The following is a 13,306-nucleotide window of genomic DNA, read 5'->3' as shown; positions in this document are numbered from 1 at the left end:
ATCCATGCACCATTCTATATTTTGTGATGGCCAGACCGTATACAAAGAAAACACATTTCACCTTGTGTCTCAAACCCATTTCTCATACGTTAGCAGCTTTTCGGATGAGAACTTTCACTTCTCTTGTTTGAATATCTAGTCGGTTATTCTGTAATGTCTTAATGTCTGTTTATGCACCATGAGTGCCCAAGAGTGGCAAAGTACTGCAGACTATGACACTATTTAACCTCCCAATGACTGACGATATGTCTTTTTAGGACAAATGATTTCATAGCAGGGTTATAATAAGCTTGTGTTACTCTTCCTTTCTGGAATAACTAAATGCGTTTAGGAATGGGGGAATGCCTTCCTTTGTCAGGGATCATGACAAAGGAAGGCGTACCCCCTTCTGAAACGCATTGGAGGTTTTTTGGTCGGACTAAGCACCCGTAGTGACATTACTAGTGTACAGAGACTCTTTTACTATCAGTGCGGAGATGCTGGTTCAGTTTCTGAATGGATATTATTTGCAAACCTGGAGGACAGTGGACAGGAATTAGAAGGACTCTGGAAAAAGGTATTTGCAAAATGCACTTTAGCAACTTTGCACAACTTTGCAGAACAACTGAGAAAGTGAACGATTTAAAGTTAGCTAGCTTCACTTACATTTTGTATTACAGCCAGACGGAGATAGGCAGTGGCCAATCTAACGGATCTGTCACCAGCCGACACCTCAGTACTGTTTATTAAAGAAAGAAGGTACTAGATGAATATAGATATATCAGTATTTTTGAAGTGTGATAATTATACATAGTTTTAAGTCCCATTCATCACCAAGGTCTCTGCATACTAATACAGTTTATTTCAGGGCTGCACTTTTTTGACTAGCAGCTGCATTGCAGGTAGTATTCCTAGCACCAGTGAGCAGTCTATATATGTTTGTATTCTCTGGGTACTGCCAGGCTAATAGAATCAAGCATATACTCATTAGCTGCCTTAAATTAGAGGGGGAGAGTTATCAAAACCTGTCCAGAGGAAAAGTTGCTGAGTTGCCCATGGCAACCAATCAGATCCCTTCTTTCATTTTTCAGCGGTCTTTTCAAAAATGAAAGAAGCAATCTGATTGGTTGCTATGGGCAACTCAGCAACTTTTCCACTGGACAGGTTTTGATAAATCTCCTCCAGAGTCTTTAAATCTATGTGTTTTCTTATAGAATCATCCTTGTTTAATTGATAAGAAAGATAGCGAGGAAGGTAACTTTCCTGCCATGATACTTGACAATAGTACAAGTAATGCGAGGATGTATAGAATAGACACATATAAGATGTTGGTTATTTCTTTTAAGACTAGCTGTTGGTCTTTAAATTAGCAAAGAAATACTATATATATATTGGTTTTAGAAAGAGATATTAAAGGGAACCAATCAGCAGATTTTAGCATATATAACGCTCGTCAACGCGTTGTATATACTAAAATCATAATCCCTACCATACCCCGGGGATTTTTATGCCCCAAGGGATGGTGAGGATGTGAAGTTATAAAGTCCCCTCCCCCCCCCCCCCCCCCCCCCCGACAGATTTACAAGCCATATAGGCTCCATGTAATCTTGTAAAAATGCTTAAAACTGTCTAAACAAACATTCTTATCTGTTCTATAGAGCCCAAAACTTGATAGATGAGTGATGTCAAAATAAACACCATTTTGTAATAACCAATTGTTAAGTGGACAAGTTTATTAGCACAGTGCCACCTGGTGGGCATTAATGATATCATAATGACGTTGTTAGCTTGACCACGCCTCCAAAAATCATTTTAAGAATATTATTTAAAGAGGTGCATCTAAAGGATAATTATTTTAAAAGATGTGACTTTTAAACAGAAAAAAGGGGGTCACTCCTGAAGAGAGAGACACGCAGAGCAGAGAGAGCTACCTGAAGGAATTAGGAAGAAGTTGCCACTTCATATAAGCTCTGGTAAGATACAAGGTTCTTTTATATTACCACTTTACAACTAAATCATTTAGTTAGGTGACATTGATTTTCCTTTAATCTCTATATTGAAATTCTATATAAGTTATGTAAGGTCACCTCATCTTCTACTGCAAAAACATGTGTGTTCGTTGGGGGGATCTAAACTACAGTATATGACATAAGTGAGTACATCCCTCACATTTTTGTAAATATATTCTTCTATTTTTTCATGTGACAACACTGTAAAAATGACACTCTGTTACAATGTAAAGTAGTGAGTACATAGCCTTTATAACTGTGTCCCCTCAAAATAACTCAACACAGGGCCATTAATGTCTAAACATTGACAAGAAAAGTGAGTACACCCCTGAATGGAAATGTCCAAATTGGGCCCAAAGTGTCTAAATTGTGTGCTCACCATTATTTTACAGCTCTTGGGCATGGAGTTCACAATTGCCACTGGAGTCCTCTTGTACTCCTCCATGATGACATAACAGAGCTGGTGTCACACACCCCTCCTTCTGTTTGAGGATGCCCAACTTATTATCAATAGGTTTTAGGTCTGGAGACATGCTTGGCCAGTCCATCACTGCTCCTCTAAGCCTCTTTAGCAAGGCAGTGGTCAGTTTTTGGGGTTGTTATCTTGGTGGAATATTGCCCTGCGGCCCAGTCTCCAAAGCGAGGGGATCATGCTTTGCTTCAGTATGTCACAGTACATGTTGGCATTTATGGTTCTCACAATGAACTGTAGCTTCCCAGTTCCAGCAGCCATACAGCCCCAGACCATGACACTCCTATAACCGTGCTTAACTGTAGGCAAGACACACTTGTTATTGTACTCCTTACCTGGTTACCGCCACACACGACACCATCTGAACCAAATAAGTTAATCTTGGTCTCATCGGACACAGGACATGGTTCCAGTAAGTCTTGTTCTAAGTCTGCCTGTCTTTAGTAAACTGTATGTGGGCTTTCTTGAGCTTCATTTTTAGAAGAGGCTACCTTCTGGGACAACGAGCCATGCAAATCAATTTATTGCAGTGTGCGGTATATGGTCTGAGCACTGACAGGCAGCACTCATATGTCTATATCACAAAGACAACTTCTTCCTATGATGCTGAGAACATGCACTCAACTTTTTTGGTTGACCATGGTGCAGCCTGTCCTTTGAAACTGATGTATGGTCTTTCCACTGTATAAGAATAACAATTCTCATTTTCTTTAGATCCCCATAGAGTTTTTTGCCATGTAGTTCCTTATTGAACACCTAGTAACCAGTATTAGAGAGTGTGAGAGTGATTGCACCTGCTCTCCATTCACACCTGAGTCCGTGTAATACTAACAAGTCACATGACACTGGGGAGGAAAATGGCTAGTTGGGCCCAATTTGTACATTTCCACTTTTGGTGCCAACTTTTTGACATTACCGGCTGTGTGTTGATTCATTTAGAGATTAAAAACTGTTATACAGACACTGCACTACTGTCACACCACTCTATGAGACTGTGCACTGCTACTTTAAAATGTAGCAGAGTGTAATTTCTTTAGTGTTAATATATCAACGAGAAAAAACAACAGGAGGTGCGCCCCTAGTGAGGACCGTTTATATAAAATGAAGGAGATTACGCAAAGATGGGTTCTTACCCCTAGGTGTTGCGCTCAGAGCGCAACACCTACAGTAGCGTTTATGTGCAGGAAATCAAATGGAACCGCTGCCATGAGGAACTTCCCGGTGTGACGTCAGTCAGTCCGGTGGATACCAATGGAAAGAAATATATGAACAAGTTCCTCTAAAGAAGGCGCTGGTACCGGGAGATGAAAGTAAACTTTCTTTATTACTTTCATCTCCGGGTACCAGCGCCTTCTTTAGATGAACTTGTTCACATATTTCTTTCCATTTCTTTAGTGTTGTCACATGAAAATATATAATAAATATTTACAAAAATTTAAGGGGTAAATCACTTTTGTGAGTTACTGTATTTAAAGGCAATCAGATCATGCATACAGATTACTTTATTTTCTTTGTCGAATTAATTGATGATTAAAAATTCCCACAAGGAAACTTATTTTTCTTTTACTACCACAGAATACATATCTATATCTTGAATAATTATGAGAGATATTTGGTTTGGTTAATTAGAATTGGAAAGAGTATATTCATTTATTATTCCTATTTTCATTTATTTACCAATTAGATGTTTGCCCATTTGATTTCATTTGGCATGATGTTCATTTTCCAGAGTAATAAAAATATATAAAATCTGACCAAAGTTCTGTGATTGAACTTTGTGTTATACTATAATGTAGTTACTAAAATTACTAATACTTTTTTTAATTATTTTTTACCAATAATGATCTGTATTTTTTATAATAGCCTACAATAGTTATCTGCATAAGTTATTATATCAACAATTATATTATATTACAAAAAAAAATTCCTAGTTCTGTGTCATAAGAAAAACTCCTATCTGAGTTGGCCCAGATAATATAATTAATCCAGTTTGCCCTATTTAAGTAATTCATAAAGGTCACATATTTTATTACAATTTAAATTTTTTGTTGACTATAATTCATAAATCTTAATGGAAGTATGACATTATTCCCAACAGTACTCGGTTTCCTTCCAAAATCCAGAAACATATCGACCCAGATTTATCAATCTGCCTGAGACAAAAATGTGTTTACATTGCACATAGCAACCAATCACCCAGGTTTCATTTATCAGATTGCTCTGGTAACATGAAACCTGAGTTGTGATTGGTTTCTATGGGCAATGCAGACACATTTTTGTCTCATGCAAATTGATAAATCTGGGACACTGAATGGTAAGTTTAAGGCTAGGTTCACACTGTGGAATTTCTGGGCAGAATTTCTGACGGAGATCGAGCCGGCGGCACTAGGACCACGCGGACTACATTGCCGTTCCAATAGATGGCAATGCATTTCTGAGCAGTTCTCCCAAAAGATCCACCCAGAAATGCATTGCAGTCTATGGAGGCAGCAATGCAGTCTGCTCGGTCCTAGCGCCGCCGGCTTGAAATTCTGCAGTGTGAACTCAACCTAAAGTTTAGATTGTAAGTTCCAACAGGGACAAGGAGCAACATGAGTGATGGCAATCTCTGCACAGTGTTAGGGTGCGTTCACACAGAGTAATTCAAAAGTAATTCCTCTTGAATTCTCCGCTACAAATTCATTCACATCCCCTCTGCCCATTGACTTTAATGTTATTTCTGCTGGCCTGTTCACACTGCGGAAATTCTGCTAGCAGAATTCCGACGCTGAATTCCGTTCAGAAAAAAAATTCCGCCCGTAAATTTTTCAGCGTGAATTACTCTTCATTTACTCAGTGTGAACGCACCCTAATGGAATATGTCAGCACTATATAAACAAACAAAGTAAAAAAATGCAACAATACATCCTTGACTAGGGGAGAGTAGAGTTGCACTACCATTGCACCCTAACTACCCCCTCTAATTACCACCATCCCCACCAAGAAACACAGACTCTTTGTATGGTGCAAAGGCCACAGCGGACCAACAATTTTATTAAACAAGTAACAAATTTATAACCTCTTTACACTCTCTTGATTAAATAATAAACAAAATAAATAACAATATTTTAACACCTCATACAGGGCTTAACATACCCTCCCATACAAATATAAATAACCTTCACAATTCTGGAATGGGACCTGAAGGCAGCTTCTCGTCCAGGCACTGTCTCCTACTTTGCTATTGGTCGACCATCACCTGACCCAAAGGAGCTAACTTCGGAGACCCACTCTGTCCCTTCTGCCAGGGACCCCCATGATTAGCTGGCTACAAACTTAGCTCCCCCGGCCATTATGACCAGGGCCTCCACCATTTTTCCAGCATGCCTCCAAATCCCCCTCCAGCTCACGCCACAGTGGCCGGTTGTGACCCCTTACACCCAGCAACCCCTCCACAACGCCACTGCTCTTTCCACCACCTACCGGATGGACAAAGCCCACAAATCCATTCCGATGTCAGGTGCACTCCATCCTGTCCATGGAAGGCCCCTCCAAATCCACATGGCGGACCACAAACCTCCCCATTCTTGGCCACAAATTTCCCCACTGCTCTGTTGACAGGAGCTCTGGCCCTGTTCACCTTGTGCACCGACCGCGCCTGTCTCCACTTGACCCGCGCCACCATGTCTGACCACACAATCAGGAGCCCAGGGAATGAAGACCGAAGCTGCAACAGGTCCAGCTTGATATCCCGAAGCGCACTGCGCACTGCCAAGTCATTGCCCCCCTGCATGAATTACCAAATCATCAGGGACCCAATCCACCTCCACATAGGACTGCATGAACGGGAGAAGCTCTGACCATAGCAGCCCCCCACATCCCAACCAGCAAACCTGAGCCACCGCCCGAGGAAAACACAGCTGCCGCCAGTTCGGTTGCACTGCAGCCCTCTCTGCACACCTGCGCACATAAGAATTCCCTGCTATCCACACCAAACAGGGCCCAGGATCTGTAAGACCCAAAATAAACAACCAGCAAAAACGCTCCTCACCATGAAACAAACACCCACCAACCATCCCACACCACAGCCCTTTACAACAAGTGAGCACGTACATACAACAGGAAGCGCTGCGACTCCAACCTCCCAAGCCGACGAATAACCTCCGGTCCCAACCCCCACCTGGATGCCTCCGTGGCCGCCCTGATGCGGAAGGATTGCGAACTATAATCCCCCAAAACACAACCCAACACTCCCAAGCACCTGCGAAAACCCAGCACAAATTGAAATTTCGACAAAAATGAACTGTCCTCGTGCACCAACAATGTTCCCCCTCCCCCCACCAGCCACCGAGCCGCAAAAGCCCTGAAGCAGGATACTGGGCACACCCCCGACCCTGGCAATTCTGCCAAACACACCTAAATACCCCTGCCCAACTGATCCGTTTTCGACATGCACAACACACACTCCAAGACCGAACCCACCAAAACCACATCCACCACCAACAAACCCCCAGCACGATGTCTACTGGGAGACACCAACTCAGAAATGCGAAACGTCCCTAAGAACGCCAGCGCAAATGCCAATCGGAATAAAACCGCCTCATAACTTGAACAACAAACCCCCTCCAAAACCTCCCCCAATTGGGTCAGTAAAGGGAGAGACACTGGCCTACGGGAGTCTCGCATCCGGTACCCACGAGCCGCCTGACGCACCAGGAAAGACTTCGTCCAATCTTGCAACCCCCTCAACTTAAACCAAAAGGCCAGCGCCGCTAAACGCCGACTCAATCCGGAAGCCGACACCAGGTCACCAAACAACCTGCCCATGTAATACAGCAACAACACTTCCCACTCCTCAGGAGCTGTAGGCATGCACACCTCAGCCACCAACGCCTCCCATTCAGTCCAGCATTGGCTATAGCCATCCCACGTGGCCACACTCACTGACCGGCGAAGTAGAGCTAATGCGACAGTCAGACCATGCTCCAGAGCCACACCGGGAAGGCCAGCCCTTTCGCCTCCGCCGCCGGCGTCAACTCCCGAAAACGGTCCCACTAAAACCGAGAAAGAGAGTCAGCAATGTAATTCTGTACCCCATCTAATCTTATTGTCATTCTGTACCCCATCCGTATCTAATCTTATTACCAATCTGGTCACCCATCTTCAATGACCGTATCCACCACTCAATGCCGCTCAAATGAATGTGGTATCCTAGGCAAAGATCGAATGCCGCTCAAACTTTTGTTTTTTTGAACCGGTGTCACATCCTTAAGATGGGATGAAAATTGAGGGTCTCCAGCGCTACCCAGTCACTATCTAGCCTCATAAGAACCAAATGAAACAAAAGATAAAACAAACCAACTCACCCGTGTTATATATGTATGCAGGTCAGAGCGGGACCTAACCCATGTGTCTCCAGCGCTGCAAAAACTATCGAGCCGCACATAAACTATGAAATACATGCCAATTACAAACTGTATGAAAATTTTGACTTTTTAACCGGATCCAAATACAAATAATCATGCCGACTATGGAAAAACCGGGTCGCGCATAACTTAAAAACCATGCGATCTTTCTCTCCCAACGCGCAAACATGCGACCATAACAAGTCACATATGGATTTTTGAAACATGATTAATGAAACAATAAATTGTACCCAAGAACTAAACTTTAACCTACTAACTTTCGATATATATACCTGCAAGTGCTTGCAATATCCACCCGACCCATCAAGGCTTCCGAAGAATTCAGACACGGACTTCTAACAGAGGCATCAAAGTACCTTAAGCATCAAAGCAAGCATCCTGAGCACGGACTATCGACATATAAGAAAAAGCATATAACACCACACGGGAAACCCGATATTCAACCAGTGGTGGTGAAAAAACATTCAAAACATAATACTCCTCGTTATCCAATTTTTTTTTTTACAATGCACAGTACATTACTATTATTTTACTATTATTAACATTTTATGTCAGTTTTGAATTGTTGTACGCAAATTTTAGTTGTAACCTTGAGCTGACCGTGACCCAACGACCCGGTAGCAGTCAGTTGCACTGTATATTTAAATTTGGCACCCTCTATGTTTGTAATCCATTTGCCTGACGAAGAACCCGGCCCGGGTTCGAAACTTTTAAGTTGCACCCCAAATAAAAGCAGCCTTTTTTGGTATACACCTGGGCTAGTTTTTATTTTATTATTTTTTATTTTCAACCATTCATTCCAAGGAGGCGCCGTATCTCGTCCTAATTTTACTTTGATATTCATTCACGTCTTACCGGACCTGCCAGTCATGGTCAAGGACGCAGAGGCAGCCACCTACTGAACAATACCGGCATCACCGCTCGGGAGAATAACGGCTTCGTGCGAATTTACAGGCACATCGAGGTGTTGTGCCCTCAGCACAACAAGCTATGGTAAGGTGCATTAACCTGCACTTGCTCATCCAAATCATCTACGGTATCACACTAGGAGCACGCCTCTTTTTCTTTTCTTTTTAGCAATTCTGTACCTCAGGCATGTTTGGCCACAAAATACACGTTAAGCTCCAACCCTCGCAAAACCAACTGGTGCAGCAAGCAAACGACCGGTGGAGACCCCGCCATCTGGGAATTCACCGCCTGCACGACTCCAAGGTTGTTGAAGCGGAAGCAGACCTTGCGCAATTGCTCACCCCAAATCACCACCGCCACTACAATCAGAAATAGCTTGAGGTCCCAACTGGACACCATGGCCTCCATTGCCATTGACCTTCCATTGTAACGCGCCAGGAAGTCCTGCCAAACCCCCAAGTCTGCCCGCACATCCGCTGAGAGGCGTACAAAATGATACGGCCTCCGTACTCCCGCAGTCGCTCCCGCTAACCGCCGGCAAAACACCCGCCCCAACGGCATAATGCGGCACTCAAAGTTCAGGCGACCCAGCGAAGACTGAACGTCCCACAGCTGTACCTTGCGTGCCCGCAAGGCCGCCCCCATGGCCGCCCTGCAATTCAGCCAGCTTGTCGTCCGGCAGCCGACACTCCATCTTAACAGAATCCACCACAATCCCCAAGAACTTAATTGCCGTGGTCCGTCCCTCCGTCTTGTCCAGGGCCAGCGGCACCCCCAACCACCCCGCCACCGACTCCATCATCTGCAGCAACACCCCACACAAAACCGACCCTGCCGGACGCAGGAACAAAAAATCATCCAGGTAATGCAGAACCGACGACACCTGGGCCTCGCTCCGCACCACCCACTCCAGAAAGGTGCTAAATGTCTCAAAATAAGAACATGAAATAGAACACCCCATAGGCAAACACATATCAACAAAGAAACCGCCCTCCCAAACACAACGCAACAAGTGAAAACTGTCAGGATGAACCGGCAAGCCCGATCAAGCGCAATGGGGAGAGGCGCAATCCCTGCAACAGCAAAGCCTGGAAAGGGCCCGCCATCCAGTCCAAGTCCACCTCCTTAAGCAACTTAGCCCGCACCACCTCCGGATACACCAATGCCGACGCCAAATTGTGCCCACCCCGGCCGGACCCCCGCTCCGCACACAGAATCCGAAAACCACAGTCGAAACCTGCCGCTATCGGGGTACCGAGCGAGGTAGGGCAGCATCTCTGGCATCACCCCTCTTCTGCTCGACTTCCCCAGATCCCTTCCCATTGCACCGCTTGAAACAGCGGGACAAACTGTGCCCTCCCCCACAGCGGGAGCATTTGTGCTTGAACTTGCACTCACCCCCAAATTTGCACTGGTCGTCGTTAAACTGCCGACAGCAGCACTTACCTGAACCTGCCGGGCGCCCCCCTCCGGAACCGTCGGCCCCATTCCGAAAGGACTGCTGCCTGCTCCACCCCAGGCCCGGACATAAGCCTCATTCAGAGGCTAATGTTTTTGTGGTCCCACCGCAACGCCAGGCGGACAGCTTTCCGCTGACGGAACTGCTCGTCGTACCACAACCAAGCTGTACCACCATAAACTCAATACGCCTCCCCAATTGAGTCAAGATAACAAAATAGAGCCGAACAATTAGACGGATCCTTTTCCCCAACCACACTACACAGAATGGTAAACGTCTGGAGCCAATTTGAGAAAGTCCTCGGTATCAGCCGATACCGATGACGTTCCTCCTCCTCCTTCTTGGACTCGTCGGGCTTCACTCTATCCAGGTTAACCCCTTAAGGACCGAGGGTTTTTAGGTTTTTTCATTTTCGTTTTTTCCTCCTTGCCTTTAAAAAATCATAACTCTTTCAATTTTGCACCTAAAAATTCATATGATGGCTTATTTTTTGCGCCACCAATTCTACTTTGTAATGACGTCAGTCATTTTGCCCAAAAATCTACGGCGAAACGGAAAAAAAATCATTGTGAGACAAAATTGTTTTGTAACTTTTGGGGGCTTCCGTTTCTACGTAGTACATTTTTCGGTAAAAATGACACCTGATCTTTATTCTGTAAGTCCATACGGTTAAAATGATACACTACTTATATAGGTTTGATTTTGTTGTACCTCTGGAAAAAATCATAACTACATGCAGGAAAATTAATACGTTTAAAATTGTCATCTTCTGACCCCTATAACTTTTTTATTTTTGCGTATATGGGGCGGTATGAGGGCTCATTTTTTGCGCCGTGATCTGAAGTTTTTAGCGGCACCATTTTTGATTATTTTTTTGATATTATTGATCGCTTTTTATTCATTTTTACATAATATAAAAAGTGACCAAAAATGCACTATTTTGGACTTTGGATTTTTTTTGCGCGTACGCCATTAACCGTGCGGTTTAATTAATGATATATTTTTATAATTCGGACATTTCCGCACGCGGCGATACCATATATGTTTATTTTTATTTTTATTTACACTGTGTTTTTTTCTTATGGGAAAAGGGGGGGTGATTCATACTTTTAATAGGGAAGGTATTAAATGATCTTTATTCACTTTTTTTTTTTTCACTTTTTTTTTGCAGTGTTATAGCTCCCATAGGGACCTATTACACTGTACACACTGATCTTTCTCATAGGAAACCAGTGATCGATGATTCTGCCACTTGACTGCTCATGCCTGGATCTCAGGCACTGAGCAGTCATTCGGCGATCGGACAGCGAGGAGGCAGGTAGGGACCCTCCTGCTGTCCTGTAAGCTGTTCGGGATGCCGCGATTTCGCCGCGGCTATCCCGAACAGCCCACTGAGCTAACTGGCATACTTTCACTTTCATTTTAGGCGCGGCGTTCAACTTTGAACACCGTGTCTAAAGGGTTAATAGCGCGTGGCACCGCAATCAATGCCGTGCGCTATTAGCCACGGGTCCCAGCCATTGTTAGAGGCCGGGCCCGACACGCTATGACGCGGGGCCACGGCGTGGGAGTGGACACATGATGTTCCAGTACATCATGTGTCCTTAAGGGGTTAAACTTTTCAAGAGGGAGCAGGGAAAATATGTCCACATACTCCCCTTTCCAGATCCGCACTTCCGCTTTCAAATGCGCCCCTTAAGGCCCCTCAAAGCAAACGTTCACCTCCCCTTTCACGGCGTCTGCCAAGCGCACCCCATCCACTAGCTCATCGGCCTCAACCCCCACCGGGGCCGCTGACGCCTGCCCAACAACCGCACCCCCAGCCCCCCCAGAGGGGGCCGCCACGCCACTAACCGTGCTACACTGCAACCCTCCTGCCGCGGCCGACTGAGCTGGCGCCCCCCACAGCGCCGCCGGAGACCCCTCTACCTCACTGCGGCCTAGCAGCAAGCTATGAACTTTGTGCAATAAAGCATAAAGCCCCCCCCCCCCCGCCCCACTGGAGTCGGTGGTCCACTCACCCAACCTCTCTGGGACAGAACTTCCAGCGGCCATAACTCCAGCAGCTCCCTGTCTTCCACTCACAGCAACCTCTCCTCCATCCGAACCTCCGCAAGGCCCAGGGGCCGACTTCCCTCGGTCGCAACCACACTGGCACCGTCGGCTGCCATCTCTGGACGTGCAGCAGCTGCAGGGGTAGGGGACACGCCCCTGTCTTCCAGCAGCTCCCCATCTTCTAGGTCAGAATCACTAGTGGCAGGACTCAGGCTCCTCCTCCCCCGGCCACTCCTCCGCTCTGAAGATATGCTCCTGTCTCCCTGGCCTCTAGCAGCCATGTTGTCCACAGCAGCAGCACTGAGACCTCCTCACCTGCTAGCCACAGTGCCCCGCGACTCTTGGGAATCCCTCACAGTAACAGAGGCGGGGCCAGCAAAGCGCCCCCCTCGATCCTCCACTTCGGCCCTTCCGCGGCCCCCCACCTCAGCCGGCCTCATCCTCAACCCAGTAGCAGCAGTGGCAGCCCGGACACGACCACCCGGCCGCACGGGAGAGTGCCTCACGCAGCTCCGGCTCACAGGCCCCACCCCCCACCAGCCCGCACCAGCGCCGCCATTCGAATCATGCGCATCCCAGCCGGTGAGGAAGGCACCTGGATCTCCGCCGCAGCAGATGCATGCTGGCTCTGTTGGGACGTCCTCCTGACACCCCCGCCGCCTACTGCCAAAGCAGACTGGCGGAGGAAGCCGGAGGGGCACATCAGGGCTAAGGCGGGATGCCGCATGAGAGCGGCGCTTGCTGGCCCGCTGTGGACCCGCACTAGACTCTGGAACAGCGCCAAAAGAGGACCCCGAACCATAGCCCGAGGCCACCCCCAGCAACTGCTCCTCCAGCCAGCCCGGATCCCGCAGCAAGGCCGCAGCCCGCACCCTCTGCAGCAAAGCCTCCAGCTCCATCACAGGTACCTGCTTCACACGGCTTCTCCTTGCAGATTGACTCCTCCTCTTCCTGTTCCTCCTCACCCCTTGCCTGTGCCTACCTCGCTCCTCCTATCTTAATCCCTTACCACCCATTA

At 46.4% G+C, this 13,306-nt stretch overlaps 1 long non-coding RNA gene across 1 annotated transcript in view; it reads left to right on the top strand.

Moving 5' to 3' along the window:
• The first annotated feature begins 1,100 nt into the window (after window positions 1–1,100).
• The window catches only part of LOC130272642 (uncharacterized), a 29,989-nt gene continuing 17,783 nt past the window's right edge, over window positions 1,101–13,306 (top strand). Inside the window, exons 1-2 of the long non-coding RNA XR_008843658.1 lie at window positions 1,101–1,233; window positions 1,859–1,952. This is a non-coding gene — a long non-coding RNA (uncharacterized LOC130272642). The remainder of the gene's footprint in view (window positions 1,234–1,858; window positions 1,953–13,306) is intronic.

Source organism: Hyla sarda, chromosome 5 (assembly GCF_029499605.1).
Source record: "Hyla sarda isolate aHylSar1 chromosome 5, aHylSar1.hap1, whole genome shotgun sequence".
NCBI lineage: Eukaryota > Metazoa > Chordata > Amphibia > Anura > Hylidae > Hyla > Hyla sarda.
The sequence above is the reverse complement of the archived record's forward strand: the minus strand, read 5'-3'. Positions and strand labels throughout refer to the sequence as shown.